At 38.5% G+C, this 19202-nt stretch overlaps 1 long non-coding RNA gene across 1 annotated transcript; it reads left to right on the forward strand.

Moving 5' to 3' along the window:
• Window positions 1-1900: 1900 nt before the first annotated feature.
• On the forward strand, window positions 1901-17063 carry LOC127486512 (uncharacterized). The gene is made up of 3 exons (XR_011378106.1): window positions 1901-2129; window positions 9668-9731; window positions 16639-17063. It is a non-coding gene; the product is annotated as an uncharacterized lncRNA (long non-coding RNA).
• The last annotated feature ends 2139 nt before the right edge of the window (window positions 17064-19202 follow it).

Genomic DNA, 19202 nt, shown 5'->3' on the forward strand with positions numbered 1-19202 from the left:
ATAGTAATCCATTATTCGTACTTTGGAAACGTATATTCATTAAATAAAAGTTAAAAAAAAATAAAATAGACAATAAAAAAAATAAAATAAAATTAAAAAAAAAAGAAAGCTCTTCTCGTCTCTCAAAAAAAAAAAAAAAAAAAAAAGAAGTATATCTGGGTATATAATGTAAAGACTCCAGAAATAATAAATCTATTTTGTAATCCATAGCCTGAGTCAGAAGTACTACCTTCTACATGCACATTACATTGTAGTTCAGGGTTCTCTGCATAGGGAGAATTATAATTTAGGGATGTTCCACGTATATCTAAGATGCCATATGTATGTAATATCAGTATAATATAACCACAAAGAAAACAGGCAGAGCTAAAAGGAAAATGAAAATTGCTTAAAAAGACTTAAAAGAAAAAATACTATGATTTGATCCTTGGATTTAAATGTTAGAAACACATTAATTTATGGAACGTAAGTTTTGGAACTAGAGAGAAAATGAATTAAAGGAAGCTCTGTAGGAAGGAAGAATGGCATAAGGAGAGGGCGCATGAAGATGTTCTGGTTCAGTTCAGGGGAGAAAGTATCTGTGAGATGTGGTAAGCAGAATCCGATAGCTGTCGAAGAGGAACACAGCCAAAACTTCACACTGGTTGAGAATGGAGTCTGTGGGATAAGAAAACGAGAATCTTCTTTTAGCAATGCTAGAGCTCCTCTATGTTCCCATGGTCCTTTCAGCCTGACTACCCCCAGGAACTCACCTGAATCAGGAGGCATCCCTTTTCCAACAGACCCTGGAAAAGTCAAATTCAGTGAAGAAAAAAATGGAAAATCTACTTTGGAAATACAAGGTATCAGGCCCGGCGCAGTGGCTCACTTGGTTAATTCTCCGCCTGCTGCAACGGCATCGCATATAGGTCCCAAGTTCTAGTCCCAGTTGGGGCGCCAGTTCTGTCCCGGTTGCTCCTCTTCCAGTCCAGCTCTCTGCTGTGGCCCAAAAAGGCAGTGGAGGATGGCCCAAGTGCTTGGGCCCTGCACCAGCATGGGAGACCAGGAGGAAGCACCTGGCTCCTGGCTTCGGATCAACGCAGCACCGGCCGTAGTGGCCATTTGTGGGGGTGAACCAACTGAAGGAAGACCTTTCTCTCTGTTTCTCTCTCTCACAGTCTAACTCTGTCTGTCAAATAAAAAATTAATATTCAAACTCAAAAAAAAGGAAATACAAGGTGTAATTAATCATTGGAAAATTACTATTCCCTACTTCAGCTTAAATTAATTTATTTCAAATTTGAAATAAATTTGTAAAAAATATATACAGTCAAATAAGCAGAATGATTTTAATTAAAAATTAAGAAAAAGGAAATTGCAAATATGTGAAATAATTCATTGAAATAACGCATATTACACCAATAATTGTGTTTATCTATATGAAAGGGAAGTGAATGAGTTCTATATTAAAAGAAAAACATAGACAAATTGAGTAGTTTGATTGTTAAAGGATTAATGAATGATGCAGCATACAAAACCTGCAGAGGAATGAGGACCTCTATTCCACATTATTGGTAGTAAGTTTTTGTAGTCTAAATAGAATAAACAGCTTGATTAGTTATCACTAGGTATTTGTCTTATTTAGACTAATAGCATGATCATTGGCTGCCTGTGTGTGAAGCCTGTAATCGTCCAATACTCCACTCTCTGTTTTTTTTTTTTTTTTTTTTTTTTTTTTTTTTTTTTTTAAGCGCTTCTAAGTTAGACTTTGGTTTGTTAGCTTCCTAAATTAGGTTGCAGTCCAATATGTAGAATGTCAAAGCACTGGGCACTCTGTCCAATGGCAGTGTTCAGAAGCTTGGAGCTTGGTAACACTCCCTGTCATCATCATAATGGACTCATTTGGGTCACAAGTCCTGAGGTTAGGTCAGTTGCATGACTCCTGTTTTTTCCATTCTAGTCAAAGTGAGACTAATGTACACTGGATGGTGGCACACAAATCTTTAAGACTCTTGAGGGGACAGAGTTGACCAGAGAGATGACTGTGATGATTAGCAGGAAGGTGATTCCAGGAGATTACAGTGCAATGCTTCACAAGAACGCAACGGAGCTCAACTGATCAAATTGAAAAAAATCAAATCTCCGGCTATGTAAGTAGTTTAACAGTATTTGAGTCTGGTTGGTCATAATCTTTAGGAATTTGTGGTGATTAAGGATTATTATCCACTGTAGAATGATCTGATTTGCCTAGGAATCTTTTCTTAAATTGTTTGTTTGAAAGGCAGAGAGAAAGACACACACACAGAAATCTTCCATCTGGTGGTTTACTCCCCAAAATTCCACAACAGCTAGGGCTAATTCTGGAACTCGATCCAGTGGCCGGGACTCAACCACTTGAGCCATCACCTACTTCCTTCGGGGTCTGCATAGGGAGAAGTTGGGGTCAGAAACAGAGCTAGGATTGCAGCCCAGTCACTGTGACATAGAATGCAGAGAACCCAAGAAGCATCTTAACAGCTGCACCAAATGCCCAGCCAAAGAGGCAACCGTGTTTGTCATCAGCTTGGAAACACAAGCATAGTGACCTAGACACCTACTTGAGGAAGCCTTAAGCTTAGAAAACTTGGGGGCAAGTTAGCCACCACTTAGAATGCCTTCAAACTGTCATCCAGTATCACAAATACATTGTGTACTCCTTTTCCAAAAAGAATTTCTTCAATGCATTTGTTGGCAATGCCTAAAGAAAAAGTGGTATTACCACCTTTTGAATTAAACTTTAAACAATAGCATAATAAGTGGAAAGATACGTGCATTTAGATTTGTTCAGTGCCATATGCAAGTCCCTAGGAAATCTAAAGATGCCTGATAATATTCAGTAACTACTTTTGTTGAACACATATGCTGTCATACACCTTCTGGAGGGTGACTTCTACCTATACAAAACCCTAGGAATTCCAGTTAGTCAAAAAGTCTGACTTTCTCTCAATTTATGCATTAGTTTCAAATTCCACACAGTTGGCACCTCATTACCACCAAGAGTGAGCCTTCATTTGGAGTTTTTCTCCAGCTGACATTAGCTTATTTTTATCTGTTTCAGGGTTAATGCTAATTTCTACTGATGGTCATTTTGGCTTCTATTTATAGCAAGTATTGTATAGACCAATAGGAGAAGCGATTCAGAAGGCAGGAGGGAATCAAGCTAGAAAATAAGATCCAAACTAGTGGGGAGGCAGAACAAAGCAGGCAAACTCTCCTCAGATCCAATATGGATCCTCAGGGAATGGAAAAGAGGGCTACATAATAGCATTTGAGCTTAGATCAGTTAAATCTGTCAGCCTATTTCTCAGCACACTTCTTGAAACAAGGTCTGGGAAGAAATTGACTTTTCTGTGGCAGGCTGTAAGGGTGTATAACCACATTTTGTGAAAAGGGACCATGCAGAATTAACCCAGTTATATTATACAAGCAATTACTTGACCCCACATAGATAGCCTCCAGGTTTTGGGTTCATGATACTGGGAAGCATAATAAACTTTCCACAAGCATCATCCAGATAGGATTTGGTTAGAGTTTTGTTATCAGCTTAAAAGGTAGGGATATGACTTTCAGTGAGTGTAAGAAAGTAAGTGACAGGATTGTGACAGCAAGAAACAAAGAACAATGATAAGTTTTTTATGATGGCAGAGAAGGGAAGACTTGGTTGTTGATCTTTGGAACGTTGTACACATCCATGATTCCATCTACTTCTGGGAAAGATTTACCTGGTCAGCTGCACCTTATGACTTCAACAGCGTACATTTTCAAGAGTCTGGATCTGCTTTCTTGATATGTATGTGATCAGGTTCCCAAGTATTGAAGTTTTAATGAGGTAGGGTTGGTAAGAAACTTTTTATCAGAATTTATAAGACTGAAAAATATGAATGCTTAAAAAATTCATGGAAAATCAAATTAAATGATGGTTTTAGAAAGAATTGTTTTATTTACTTGAAAAAGAGAGAGAATAAAAGAGAGAGAGAACGAGAGAGAAATCATCTTGGTTCACTCCCCAAATAGCTGCAATGGCGAGGGCTGGGACAGGCTGAAGCCAAGAACTGTGTAACATGATAATATGTTCTTAGTCCATAAGCCTTCCAGTAACTGTTTCATAAGGAGTAAATCTATATTTCCCAATGGGAGTGGATCTAATTGCCATCGGGGCCTATAGGAATACCTTTGGCCAAACCAATACAATCAATTCAATTAACTTTTTCAATTTTTAAATGCCATTTGTCCATTTGACCTTTACAGAAGAGTGAGAGTAACCGGGATAATGATAATGTCATTATGTTTGTAACACCTTACCTAACTGCTTTATAACTTGTCCATAAAATAGCTTGCCTATCAGTGAAGATTTCTCCAGCAATGTCCCATAAATGAAATACCTTTGTTATTAATTTGGTAACCATTGTCCTAGCACAAGTTTTCCTGCTGGAGAACCTACAAACTATTAAAAGACTGTGTTAAAACCCATTGAAGATGAAAATTGAATGAAACCCATCTGTAAATGCTCAAATCATAGATCATGTAGCAAAAATATACCATCTGCAGTTCCAATTATCTTGCTAGAATTATATGTTTGACAAACAATACATTAATTATAACCATTTTTATCAATTTTACAAGTGTCACTAAACCAGTTATTTGTATCACTTTGTTCCGTGATGAATTATGGAAAGTAAGCCCTTTAATTTTTAAGCATTTTATCAAAGTACAATATACATCCCAAGAAATGCACGTGAGTGTACAAATGAATGAGGTTTTTGCCATCTGATCACACTCATATCCAGCACTCAAACTAAGAAAGGGTTAATGATACCTCAAGAATTCTAACTATTCTCCACATTTCTATTTTTTTGAACATGTGAAAGTGTATCATCATGTATGTGGTATGATTCAGTGAAACACAATTTATAACTATATTTCAAATTATATGACATCCACATAGTATTTATACTCTCTAAATTCACTATTAAAAACAAGAATGCATGTGGTATTTTTCTTTTAGGGTAAGACTTATTTCACTTAGAATAATGGTCTCCAGTTGCATCCATTTCACTTTAAATGTCAGGATTTCATTCTTTTACAGCTGAGTAGCATTCCATCATGTATATATACCACATTTTCTTTACCCAATTAGCTGGACATCTAAGTTGGTTCCATATCTTAGCTATTGTGAATGGAGCTGCAATAAACATGGGATTTCAGGTCACTCTTCAATATGCTGCTTCCATTTTCTTTGGATATATTTCCAAGAGTGTGTTGGCTGGGTCATATGGTAGATTTGTTTTTTTTTTTTTTTTTCAGTTTTAGAAGGGATCACCATACTATTCTTACATAATAATTGTGCTGCTATTTTCCACTAGCAGTGCATTAGGGTACCTTGTTCACTACATCCTTGCCAGCAATTATTATTTATTTTTTTGATGGCAACCCTTCTTACTAAGGTGAGGTGTGGTTTATATTTGCATTTCCCTGACGGCTAGTGATCCTCAGCATTTTTTCATGTGTCTGTTGGCCCTTTGGATTTCCTCCTTTGAAAAATGACTGTTCGTATCTTTTTCCCATTTATTCACTTGATTGCTTTTTGTTGTTGTTGAGTTCCTTGAGGTTCTTGTATAGTTTGGATATTAACCCTTTATTGGATGTTTGTGAACATTGTCTTTCTATCTGTTACTTCTTCACTTTGTTGCTTGTTTCCTTTCCTGTGCAGAATCTTCTTAGCTTGATGTAATCCCAGTTGTCTATTGTTACTTTTATTGCCTCCGTTTCTGGTGTTTTATCCAAGAAGTCTTTGCCTACACCAGTGTCTTAGAGCATTTTTCCTATGCTTCCCTCCAGTAATTTAGTGGTTTTAGGTCTTAGGTTTAGATCCTTGATCCATTGTGAATTGATTCTTGTATAGGCTATAAAGTATGGGTCTTGTTTCATGCTTTTGTGTGTGGAAGTTCATCATTTCATAACACTTGTTGAAGAGACTGTCCTTTCTTCAGAGAATGATTTTAGCTCATTTATTAAAGATTGGTTGGTTGTGGTAGGTTATTTTCTGGGGTTTCTACTCTGTTGCATTGGTTTAAATGTCTAATTTGTGCCAGTACCAGGCTGTTTTGATTACAACAGCCCTATAGTATGCTTTAAAATTTGGTATTGTGATGCCTTTGGCTTTGTTTAAATTTTTTAGAATTGCTTTTGTTTTCCAGGGTGTTTTCTGTTTCCATATGAACATTAGTATTTTTTTCTAGATATTTGAAGAATTTCCTTTGTGTTTTGATTGGAACCACATTGAATCTGCAAATTGCTTTGAGTAGTATGGACATTTTGATAAAGCTGATTCTTACAATCCATGATCATGGAAAATGTTTCTATTTTGTTGTGTCTCTTTTATAAGTTTCATTAACATTTTGTAATTTCAGTTGTGGAGAGCTTTCACATCCTTTGCTAAATTGATCCCAAGGAATTTAATTGCTTTGTAATGACTGTGAATGAGACTGAACTTGTAACTTCTTTGTCAACCAGAGCACTGTAAGTATATAAGAATGTTACTGATTTTTGTGAGTTGATTTTATATCCTAAAATTTTATCAAATTTTGTTTATGAATTCTAATAGTGGAGTTTTTGATTCCTCAAATAAAGAATTATGTTATCTGAAAATAGGAATATTTTTGTCATCTTTTTTTTAATTTGTATGCCTTTGATTATTTTTCTGACTAATGGATCTGACTAAAACTTCCAGAATTATATTGAATGATAGTGATGCAAAAGGGCACCATGTATGGATTTCATTTGTGATTGCCTATCATCACATTTCAGTACCAGCTTTACTAAACATGAAATTTACCACAGAATTTTCTGGGTATTCAGTTAGTTCATGTTTTACTTGATAATGGTTTTATAAGTCAGTCAGTTTAGTCATTAGAGTTTTAGAATCCTTAGTGCCATGGTTTGATCTTAAAGTTAACAGAAACCTATACTTATGAGAATTCTTTCCTTGAGTCTTTCATAAGATGAAACACTTTTGGTTATAATTGCTTGCAATAGCTTTCATGCAAGTATCAGAGTAAAATAATTAACTGTCTATGGATGACAAGACTTAAAATGGCCATAATTAAAGGTTTGACGAGAGATCATTATAAGGCAATTGACAAAGAAATTTCATTATTTCTGTGACAGACAATATTTAAGATAACAACTATAATTATGACTGATGGGTTATATTAGAACCATCAGATTTCTAGGAATTTCATGTAATATATAAAGTACATTAACAATGTATCCATACAATGTGAATTAAAGAAGTTTCAGTATTACATGTTATTTGACAATGGTTTCCATGCACTTTAACATATCAAATATGCTGAATTATTTTAATCTCCTTCTGCCTCTATTTTTATAAATCAGGGATCCATCTGCAAGCTCCCTATACCAGTTTGAGGTCAAAAGATTTAACTTATGTCTCGATTTGGGGAAGTTTATCAATATCAAAAGTTCAAAGCACTTGATTAAAATGGCATCACAAATCACTTTTAAATAACACTATTCATGTAACCAAAGTGATAATCAAAAGACAGACCTTCAAAGGCTACAGAAAATTATGTAGCTCATTTTTCACTTTTGTACTTTTTTTAAAGTATACGTGTTAACACACCAAAAAAGGCTAATGATCAATTTATTTATCTTTTAGCCATTTTTACCTTATTTGTATGTTAAGTAATTAGATTTTGTAAAAAATATAATTAAAAGATAAATTTATTTTGGTGCAAAAAATTGGAAAAATATTCATAGATTTTTCACAACATATATTTTCCAATTATTATACAACCCTGTATATGAATCCTTTTGTTTGACTTAGTTTTAAAATGTGCTTGACATACATGAATAAGTGTATTTCTTCTAACAACATTTATTCTTAGGTAGAATGTATAGTTCGGTATTTTTAAACCTCAAAAAAAGATGGCATAAACCTACATAACTAATCAACCCAGATATAAATTAAAAATTGTGTGTGTGCATTTTTGATGTCCAAAACTCTGAATATAGACCTGTTCTGATTAAACAGAATTTCACTAGTTTTTATTAACTGAAGATTATCACAGATCATGTAAACTTGAAATATTTTAGTTCAGTTTCCATCACTTTAACAGTTTAAAGGATAGTTAGTTTATATATGCATATATTTTCTTTGAAGCCAACTAAATAGAGGGCTCTAATTTTAACCAATTAACTTTGGCAGTACCACCCAGAGGTGGAACAATGCCACCTACACCAGCATCCATCGTGTGTTTATAATGAGGCAGAAAACCCAAGAGTTCTTGTTTAGCACACATGCCAATGGAAACAGGGAGACAATGATTTGAGCTGTGAGGTAAAGGAATTTATCTGAGCTGGCCAAGCCAGGAGCAATGTTGTCTAGCGACCAAAACCCAGGATCTGTCCCTGTCAAAAGAAAATCCCCAAAGCTGAATTGTGGTACTTGATTCCCAGGAAACAGTGAACACCAACCACATTGCTCTTTCATCCCCGTCATTTATATTTAGATTAAAATTATGCTTTTATGATTTTAAATATCTAACAGCTTTGATAAGCATCCTTTTTCTAGGTCATCAACCCCAGACACAAATGGATGTTAATGATCATTAAAAAAAAAAAAAACCTTAACTTTCTTTTTACCAACAAATTTACAAATTTATTTGTCAAAGATTTACTTAAGTCACATGAGCCAAAAGGCATTTGGACTAATTTAGCAATTTTAATTTATGTGAGCACTCATTGATGTGTAAGTCAATTCAAAATACAATTCTTTATGGTATTTTATCATGTAAATATTATATGTAACTAATGCAACACATATAACACACACACGTACACATCAAATCTTACCTAACTTTGTTGTTCTACATCATCCATTAATGGAAAACTAGTCCAGGCTTCCACCATTGGCTCCACCCTGCCACGTAGCAGACAGTGAAACAGAGGAGCTACCTAAGGCCGTGCAGCTGGGGCCATGATGAGAGAGGAGGGGCTATGAAGTCAGTTAAGCGCTCTTAGAATTTTCTTTTTATGATTCCATAAAAAGTACACAACTTAACACAGCACAAATCGTAGCAGATGCTAAACAAAGAACAGGCACCAAAGGTCGGAGTACAGTAGAACCAGGGTCCTGGAAGGACTCAGCAAGTGTTCTCACCACCGTGAAACCCAGTCCTGCCTCAAATAGTGAGATTGGGGATTTACCCCAACAGAACCCATAGAGGGTTAGACAGGACCCACATAGGGGCATACAAAGTCAAGGAGGGAGATAAAGTGGCCTTTTGAGATTACTCACCTGGAGACATTTTTCTACTGCAAACAAAAGAGAGGGAGGTAGGGAGGGAGGGAAGGAGGGAGGGAAGGAGGGAGGGACAGAGACAGAGATAGAGACAGAGACACAGAGAGAAATACCACTGTACCAGAGGTGAAAGCCTTGGAGAATCACGGAGCTACATGCTTGGCAGCTGCTTTATTCACAGGCTGTGTCCAGCTCTCTGACTGGGGCTGGTGTACCACTGGCAAACATTTAGGAAGGACTTCCTGTTCTGCCAGCAGTGCCATTGTGTTACCAAAGGCATTTGGTGTATTTTTTGTCTTTTGTCTTTTGGTGTATTTGTATTTGTAGGCTGGAAGACCAATCACCAAATCCAGGTTATTTTGCAGAGAGAAAGCTATTACAAGGAGATCAGGTAAGGAGTCTGATAAGGGGCCTGGGGAAAGATTTTATGGATTAGGTCGGAAGGGGCTTGTATGTAAAAATGCTGGCAAATCAAGTTCTGATTAGAGGGACTCAGAATCAATCAGGACAGTGTCGATGAAAACAAACAGGATCTGAAAAAAAGTTTAATATGAGGTTTATTCAGGGTAGAACATGAGTGACCTATTCGTGGGAAACCCAAGCCCAACAGCTTACAATGAGTCTTTGGAAGTATTCCAAAGTGGTCAAATTCGCATCCAAATTTCAATAAACAATGTGCATACTTTGGTTTGGCTTGAAAAGTAGCTTTGTTACCAGGGGAAAATTTCTCAATGGTTAGAGATTACTTCCTTTAGGATATGATTGTCTACAAGCACTGTCAGAGACATGAGGGTTTTGTCTCTGAAAAGAGGCTGCTGACAAGAAGGGTGCTCGTTGTCTTTAAGGAGGACATTTTTAGGGATGCATGACGAGGTAGAAAAACAGAGCAAAGGAGTCATCCAGTTTGCTGCAGGTGGCTAAGACAAAACATACCTTTGTGCATGTCCCCTATGTCAAACTGACCTGATAGTTAACAAAATAAATAAATAAAAGTGTTCCACCACTTCTCAGACAATGCTCACTAGATGTTTCTTTTGAATACTACACAGGCAATTTAGGGACAGCTTGTTCTCACTCACACAATACTGTTGAAATCTAATACTGTTGAAACTAGAGACAACAGAGGACCCCCTCTCTCCTTGCTTCATGGTAAGCTTCAGGGGCTGTCTAACGTACTAATAGCCCATAATTGTCACTTGCCAATACCTATTCAAAGAACACCCCCAATCCCTTTCCTCTGCACCTGTCATGTTCTGTCACTGGTTTGTCCAGTTTGCCCCCTATTAGCCTAACTCCAAAAATTTACAAATCTCTTTCTAAATGGAGAGGTTGCTTTGGGCTTCACTGTGATCTGCCACTTCTCCTACAGACCTATAATGAGCAATGAATGTTCTCTTTCTCAGAGTTGAAGGGAGAGTTCTTACAACAGTAATCGTCTGAACATGAATGGGAAGACCAGTTGAGTGTACCTGCTCTCACTGACATGCTTTCAGTAGCTACCTGAGAAAACAGAGCTGAATGGAGAAGTCTGTTATCACTTTTAATTCTATTGTTTGTAATTCTATGTTTGAAGTACACTTATACTTGTTACACTGTGTTATTTAGGAAATAATTACAAAGGAAAAATATATGTATGTATGGTCAGTAGATATGCATCTTTTTTAAAAAAATATTTTGGAGCCACAGTTCCTTAAATCCAAGGACCTGGAACCCACACAGATGGTAGGCAAGCTATAAATAACATACATGCCAGTATAGACATACAGAAACATACAGACATCTATAGACGTACACACAGAGACAAAGATCATATCACTTCCATTTTAAATTGTTAATCAGGGGCTATGTATAATAATACAAAACCTGCTAGTTTCTAGAAGAATAGTTAGATCTGAACTGTGTTTCTGGACAAAAGAAAAAAAAATAACCTTTCTAGGTTAAAAGCAAGCTCCCAAACAGTGCCTTGAATGAAAAACCTCAGGCCCCAGTCTCCCAGCCAATCTCTCTTAGCTTAACTCACTGAATCGAGAGAGTGGTGGAGATGGCTCTACAGGATTCTAATCGATGGACTCACGAGATAATAGATGACACTTGTGGACAGCATTGTCATGAACAATGTTCTATAGGAGAATTCTGGGTGCAAGACAGAAAGCCCTGAAGCCCACTTTGCCATTATCAAAATCCCTGAAGAGTATGGCATTGCTGACCACTGAGGAACTTAGACCTGAGCTGACCTTGTAACTGGACTGGATAAGCACTGCAGCTCCAACTAGCCCCTTATCACCTGGCCAGCGGCCAACAGGCTGCTGCGTCTGTCCTTTGTTCCCTTATTCCTGAATTCTGCTTCCCTGTGGCCTCCTAAACATCCCAGAGCACCCTTATTCAGGATGGTGGTAGATCTGGAGACTGGAGGGTCTGCTAACCCTCATATGTCTTTTCTTTACCCTCAGACTTTTTCCCCATTATTTTGGTTTTCAGGAACAAGATGACTAACACTAAGATTTCTGAAAAATACTGAGATTTTTGCTTGCTCCTTTCCAAATAGTTCTCTTCCTTTCTTGTGATGAGTCATCTCCCTCAAATTTGCATTTTCAAATTGACAGCCTTAGGTGGGAGACCATAGAAAATTCACATCTCAAATACATAGAACTTAGATTCCAGACTTAAAAACCATTACTTTCCAAAATAAATAAATAAATGTGCAGGTAAAAGTCCAGCTTACAGACAGGGAAAACACCTTAAACAAAGGCAAGGCATGTCCTACAGATTTTAGCCCATCTGCTATCTAGGAATATTTGTAGTAATTTTGTCCTGCTTTCCTGGTGCAGAGGGGCAAGCAGTCTTACAAATGGAAATTTCTTTTATAGATGTAAATTTGGTCTTTCAAAAGCTTCTTAAAATAAGTAGCTGCAAATATTTCTTAGAGCAGACAGGCATATATTGGAGTCTAATCTGGCTTCAAAGATCAGGAAGTCCCAGATCCTGCCTTCCAACGAAAGTACTAAATGCCTCAGAAAATTTCTGGGGTAGCAGAGGAAGCTTTCCCTTGCAAGGGAAAATGTTCACTGTTGTGGTGAACTCAATAATGACCAAGGCCTAAAGAAGGCTAACGAAGCAGAGTTAGTTGTTCTGAGGGCCTAATTTTAGAAGGCGTCTGTATTGCTTTCTTTTCATCATGAGGTGGGAAGGTAAGTGAGTTAAAAGGTTAGCAGGCTGAGAGTAGTAGAGAGAGAAGGAGAGAGCATGCGGCTGGAATTAAGGTTGTGCTCATGACCTTGCTTTGATTCCCTGGGAATTTTGATAATGGCAAAGCGCCCTTCAGTCAGTCTGGGGGCAATGTGGAGGTGGTGGCTACTTTTTGCTACAGGCCTGGAGTTCCTGGGAAAGAAACTCCTCAAGACAAGGCCCAGCATCAAGATGCTATCCACAGGGGATTAGGGATCCTGGAGGGCTGGTTGCACCACACCCTCAACTCAGAGTTAATTTTAATGAAAGCAGGGCAAGGAATGCTTGAAGGAAGGAGACTGAGACCATGGTAGAGTAGGATCTGGCAGTATTTAGCACCTGAATTCAAGGCACTGGGTAAGTATTTTAGGAAAGTGTCTCCTGTTTTTATTCCAACTCCTTGTCCCATGTGAGAGAAGAATTCAAAGCAGAGGCATAAATAATGTGCAAAAATGAGAGCAGGATTTATTTAAAGTGGGATTGTGAGTGTACAGGTAGGAATGAGGGCAGCCAACCCCAGGAGGAGGTACTCCTGGTGAGAAGGCCAGAGGCAGCCTAGTCCCCCAGGCCATAAGGGCTTGGTTTCAGCATTGAGCTGAATGGGCTTCTTGGTTACTCATTGTTGGGGAAGAGGAAAGTCTCCTTTGGATATCAATTCTGATTCCAAAAACCACTGAAGGAAAAACTGTAGACAAAATAGATTGAGCTGAGTTTACACATGCATGAAAAGATTCATAAATTTAGCAGCATTCAAATCCAGAAGTGGCTCCAAGGCAACAAAGCAGTGAGTTTTTGTAGTGTGAAGGGAGAGGTAAAATGCATAAACAGTTTGCTTTCTCTCTCAAAGAGCAAATGCCTTACTTGGCATCGTTCTATCAGTCTGTCATTGACTGAACGGTGGTGCTTATGATTGACTGAGCCTCTGCTCCCTGCTACAATAACATTCTCCCAAGTTAGGTTTGAGTTTCTGTGCTAAAAAGAGGGTGCAGCTTGTCATGTAGAAACTTGAAAATATGGAGATAGCCTCAGGCCAATGGCCCCTAGCTTATTTAACAATTCTGCCTCTTTACTGCTTAATGTGTTTGGGAGACTGTACTTTCAAAGCATTTTGCCAGTGTTTTGTGTTGCTAAAGGTTGGAACTAACTACTGTAAATCACAGATTAGCAGGACCATTAATGAGTTGCATAGGTATGGGATTCCCAGAGTTGAGTCTGTGGTAGGGATAAGAAACTCTTGAATTGTTCTGCATAGCAAAAGTGTGCACTTCAAAGAAATGAAAGGGATGTAGAGGAGGAACAAGATGGGAGAGAGAATCTTCTAAAAATTGATATCTATTTTTTTTTATTAAACTGCTTCTCCACACTAGAATCCTCTATAATACCTCACATTTTCAGGAAACATCTGCAGTAACACTACCTATTGGGCAGATTTTTTTCTGGAATGTCCCTATGTACTTCTTTTTTAATTGATTAATTTATTTTTTAAGGAATACAAATTTTATAAGTACCTGATTAGGAATATAGTTATTCTTCCCACCCACACTCCCACTCCTCCTCCTCCTCCCTCTCCCCTTCCCAGTCCCATTCTCCATAAAGATTCATTTTCAATGAACTTTGCACACAGAAGACCAACTCTATACTAAGTAAACATTTCAAAAATTTGCACACATACACACACACACAAAAACTGAGAATTAGTTTTACAGTTAACTTCCATAACAACTCATTGAGGACAGAGGTCCTGCATGGGCAGTTAGTGCACAGTGACAATTAACACTCTTAATGTTTGTCCTAAACAGCAGACTCATTGACAGTTGCTTTAAGTAACACCCTGTGTATTTCTTGTCTTAGTCCTTGTGAAATTAGGCAGGGAGTTAGGTACTACTAGGTGGTAGCTTTGGGATCCCCAAGGAGGGAAGGCCTATAATACTTCCGGGAATAGAAAGTCCCTACCCGCACTTCCGGGAAGAAAAGTCCTTGTCAAGGTCCCCACGGTGCCTAAAGGTCAACCAGTGAGGATCAGACCCACCTCAACCTTTAACCCCTGAATCTATAAAAGGAGCCCTCTCAACTTTTGACACGCGACTTTCCCGGACCCCCGCTCTGTTGGGACTGGTGAACCTCGCCCGGGAGCGGAATCCCAAAAAAAGCCTGTGAATGAATTGATTCGTCTGCCTGGGAAGATTTGTTATGCGCCAGACAACAGGAATTTTTACCAGTCCTCCACTGTAACTTTATCCCTTCATTTCTCAATCTAATATGTCCACCTTCCCATGATGCACCTGTGTCTCACTGGGGACCAGCAAGGAAGAGATGCCTTCATGGCCACATGGAAGTTAAACTCTGTGTTTAGGGACTATATAGATCCCAGGAATTCTCATAAGCCACTCCCCACCACCACATAAAATAGACTAATAACAGGCGAGATGCCTTATTTTGCTACTTGCCACGCTTGGGGATCCTTCTCGGGCCTCCTCTTTTCCCCCTTACTTCTCATGGGCAACTCTCTGGCCCACTCATGATGTCATCTTTCCATGTGTGAATGTATGTTCACTGTGTCTCTATTTTAAATAAATCCTGCTCTCTCTCTCACTTGGGCACTATGTGGATGCTTGTGCTTTGGATTCTTATCTCTGTGGGGACAAGAACCTAGAATACAGATTAAAATACCTATGCCCATCACACTGGTAGAAGGGAAGGGTGAGACCAGCCTCCAAGGCTGAGCCAAGAGTCTCGTCACATATGCTTTAAAAGCAGGTGATAAGAACCAAAGAACATTAGAAGCCCTCTGAGCAATACCGCGACTCTGTATGGAGAAGCCATCTTGCATTTTCCTTCTTTCAAACTCAAAACTTAAAGGTGGATACTGTCTTGGCCATGAAAACATATTTTTCTCTTATAAGAGGAAGCAAAATAAAGTATGTATATTTTCTAGTTTATTTTATAGAAAATTGCCCTGCTTCCCCTTGAAGTAGGCAGGCATACAGGCTAAAATTGATTAGATTTGTGAACTGGAAGACCAAGCCTTCGCCACGCCCCTGTGTGACCTCATGCCCCTACCTGGCCAGACCTGGGTGCCAACCAGTCAATCAGGTTAATTATCCACTCCCCTTTGGAAGTAGATTAAAAGCCTGGGGCACAGAGTGTCTGGCAGGAGGCGGGCTTGCTGTAGCCCTGTGCCTCCAGGGCTCATGGCCTTCGGGCCATGCGCCCTAGGCTTCCTGGCCTAGATACTCATCCACGTGGCTGGTTCCTGGTGCTTGGTATGAACCCCCATTCACCTCTATCTCTTAAATAAAGCTCTCACTCTCCTATGAACCTTTCTCACTAAATAAAAGCTTAAAATGTACTATGCTGCCTCGTTTATCTGTGCCAGTATTTTGAATTCTCCTCTAAATATTAGGCAAGAACCCTCTTGGGCTTATTAATATCGGGGATTTATTAATAAGCTCATGGTGAAATCATATGGCACCCCAAATTCCGGTAGCATATGTGGCACCCCAGATAGCACTTCTGGGGAACTTTAAAGGGCCACATTTTTGTGTAGATATTAGGGGGTCATGTCTGATTTCACCCACACTTATAACAGGTAACCAAAAAAAATTCATACTTAGAAAGGACAGATTTTCTTTTAAAATATCATTGCTAGGCAGATGGTGGAGGCCCTATACAGGAGAGATTATTGCAATAGGAAAAACACTGTGGCTACAGACCTGCAAAAGTCTCAAGAATTAGCCAGAGAGAGGCTTTGTTTTATGGAGAAGAAAGGTTTTAAAAGTGTCTTGATTGGATGGTAGGTCAAAGAGTGTTTTACCTTGTGGCCAGCTTATTTTCTGGTAGCGGCCCTTAACGTGGGCATAGTGGAAGTTATCTGCTGTTTCCAATTGAGATTGACCTGAGTTCAAGGGCTTGGGGGAAGGAGGGAAGCCAACCAAATTTTGTCTACAAGCATTTTGCTCCCTTTGATCCATATTCTTTCCTTGACCAACCTGCACCAGGCTCCTTCTGAATCCACTGTTCAGTGAGGCTCAGATTTTGGTCTTCTTGTCTACCGCTGCGCTATCTGCTCTTAGGAAGAAGATTCCTGTTACACCAGTTTCAGCAGAACTCCCCATCAACAATATCGGATCATCCTCATCGTCTGATCAGTTTCATCATCCTCCACCATCTTCCAAATGATGTCTCATCTCCCTGGCCTGCCTTCAGCTAGAATCCCCATTGACCCTGATGTTCCTTTTAGTAATTCTCCAACTACTGCCCTTGCCTTGCTCTTTGTCTAGAAATGGTCACACGCATATGCTTGGGTTCCACCTCCCTCTCCCACTGCAACACCTCATAGGACTCCACACCTATAGTGATGGCCTCATCCTGATTACAGTCTTCTTTACCTCGTTTAACATCATGGGTTATATTCTGAAGCAGTAAAAAGCAATTCAATTAGTCATTTATGAGCCAAAGAGTGGGCATTTGCATGGTTTCTGTGTTATGATCTTTTCATAAAGAATGGGGAATGCATGGATGTTGTCCATGTCCTTTAGGAAAAGGGAGGGTTTTATTGCAAGTTATTCCATGGACTACAAGGTGGGATAGAAGAAAATGGGATTCCTTCAACTTCCTTGTTTTCTAGGAGCAGAAGCAGAGGGGTCACATAAATTCAACTTGTCATGGAATAGCTCCTTCTCTAACAACAAGCCTTGAGATAAGAAAGCAACAGTCATTGTACAATTAAGTTAATTTTGTTGGGGTTTATGTAAACTATGGAAGGTCTCTATAAAGCCTAAAATACAAAAGTTAATTATAGTCCTAATATAAAGTAAATAACAATCAGTGATTGTCATTGACTGGAAACAGTATTAACCATATTGAATATATTATTATCTAACTTTTTTCTCACAATTTTACAAAGACAGTATTAATATATCCATTTTACAGAATAAAATACAGAAGCAAAAAGAAGCCATAAGGCAGATGCCTAAAGCCACAGTTTAAACATCAGACTAAATTCTTATTGTTGAAAAGGTGCCTTTTTTGGCTCTGAAATATAAGAAAAAACAAAGTGTTTTTTCCATCTGACTCACCATTTAAAATAACACTTCCGACATCTGATGTGGAAAAGTACTTCCCCAGTTCCCAATAATTTTCTAGAAAATGCCTGCTGGGAGTCCTATTGCTATAGCTATAGAGACAGATACGTATCCAAGAAAGAGGTGGAGGAAATACCATTCCTGCTAGGGTTGCCACTCAAACTCATCCCATGAATGGCAACTTGAAATTGCTATTATAGCAAAGCTGCTGCCCAGAAATAGCACCAGCCAAAAATATCAACATGGCTATTTACTGTGTCGCACTGACAACTTATAGCCTATTATAATTCCATTATAATAAAATTACCATGGCTGACACTCCCACTCCCATTGTGCTCCTGATGCCATGAAAATTCCAAGACTTCTTATAAAGGCCAGAAAATGTCCAGTCACCAAATTCCTGGAAATGTTTGTCCATTCCTGAAAGGGTTTACTCCCTCCTAAGTGTGTACTTTCACTTTGCTAGTAAATCTAATTCCTCTGCTAAGCTTTATCTATGTCTTGTCCTTGAGTTCTTTCATATGTCAGAGATAAGAACATGAACCTCTTAAATTCTGAACATTATAACTCCTCTTTTTTAAATTTATATAAGTTGAACAAATTTCATGTAGTTCATAGTGATATGAAATACATAGTGGTACTTCCACTCTATAACTCCTCTTAATTCCAACACTCTAAGACAGAGTCAGATCCCAAAGGTTGAAGGTTCAATTCCACAAGACCTCTCCCTCCCCATTTCAGATGCCAATCATAAGTAATAGATCATCAGCTATACTCTGACCAACCAGCTACATCAGGGGTCTTTCTTCCTTCCCCTTGAGTTCAATTCATTTTCTATCAATCACAGAGATCAGGGAAACACTTTGCTTACATGTAGCAGTTGAATGATAGGGAAGGTAAGAAAGAATAAAAAAGCCAGATAAGCTACACAATGTGAGGTCTAGAAAAGTCCTAAGCACAGAAATTTCTGTCTTTGTGAAGTTGAGATGACCATTGTCCCAGCACAAGGATATGTTTGACAATTGGGAAGCTCTCTGAACCCTTAAATTTGGAGAACTTTATGGAGGTTTTATTTATTTCCAGTGTCTCTTCCCTCTCTGGAGAATAGGAGAGGGAGAACTGAATGACCTACTCTTATAATCATGGTTATCTCATTCTGGTGACCAGACCTTAGTCAAGAGCCCACTATGAGTTGTTTCATTAGGGGGAAAAAAAAAAAAGGTGTCCAGTAAATTCCAAAGGAATTTGGGTCAAGAACTGGGGTCAAAGGCCAAGTATTACAGCAAAGTAATTTTCCTAGTGCCCCCATCTAGTAGGGTTTTAGGAATTGTGACTCAGGAGATTGGGCCAGAATAAAATATTGGGATCAAAGAGTCTTCTAGCACCCCTATCACTGAGAAAACTACAAAGGTGTTAGGTGATCTGTGCTCAGGGCTGGAACCAGAGACCAAGATATATGTATTTCCTATTACTATCTCACACTGGCAGTCAAGCTACGTCAAACATTACATTGACCTGTTAGTGAAACTGAACCCCTATACATGGCCTTGAAT

Source organism: Oryctolagus cuniculus, chromosome 8 (genome assembly GCF_964237555.1).
Source record: "Oryctolagus cuniculus chromosome 8, mOryCun1.1, whole genome shotgun sequence".
In the NCBI taxonomy this organism is placed as follows: domain Eukaryota; kingdom Metazoa; phylum Chordata; class Mammalia; order Lagomorpha; family Leporidae; genus Oryctolagus; species Oryctolagus cuniculus.